The sequence below is a fragment of the Haliaeetus leucocephalus genome, unplaced genomic scaffold (assembly GCF_000737465.1).
Source record: "Haliaeetus leucocephalus isolate CR32 unplaced genomic scaffold, Haliaeetus_leucocephalus-4.0 Scaffold262, whole genome shotgun sequence".
In the NCBI taxonomy this organism is placed as follows: domain Eukaryota; kingdom Metazoa; phylum Chordata; class Aves; order Accipitriformes; family Accipitridae; genus Haliaeetus; species Haliaeetus leucocephalus.
In genome coordinates this window covers 4655470-4655799 of record NW_010972698.1, presented here as the reverse complement: position 1 = coordinate 4655799, position 330 = coordinate 4655470, and positions in this window count along the sequence as shown.

Sequence of the window (330 nt, the reverse complement as noted above, 5' to 3'; positions counted from 1 at the left end):
GCTGTGGAGTGAGAGGGTCAGAGTCATACTGGCTGGAGGGGGGGAGCTGGAGGGGGATTCTCTGTGCTCACAGGCGATTGCTTTCTGTAGCTCACTAACACCATGCCAGCACTGGAGACCTGCGAGATCTTCACTTAGTACCAGGGCTTCGACGGATAACGAAAGCTCACTGTGGATTTCCCCGTGAATTAACCGGTGACAGCAGGCAGGCGACGGAGACCTCAGAAAGCCCAAGCTCCCCACCGTCGCTGTTGAGGAGGCAGGTTGCCAGCTGCGGGAAGCGCAGCCTTCGGCTCTCCCGGCTCGGCTCGGCTCGGCTCGGCTCTCCCG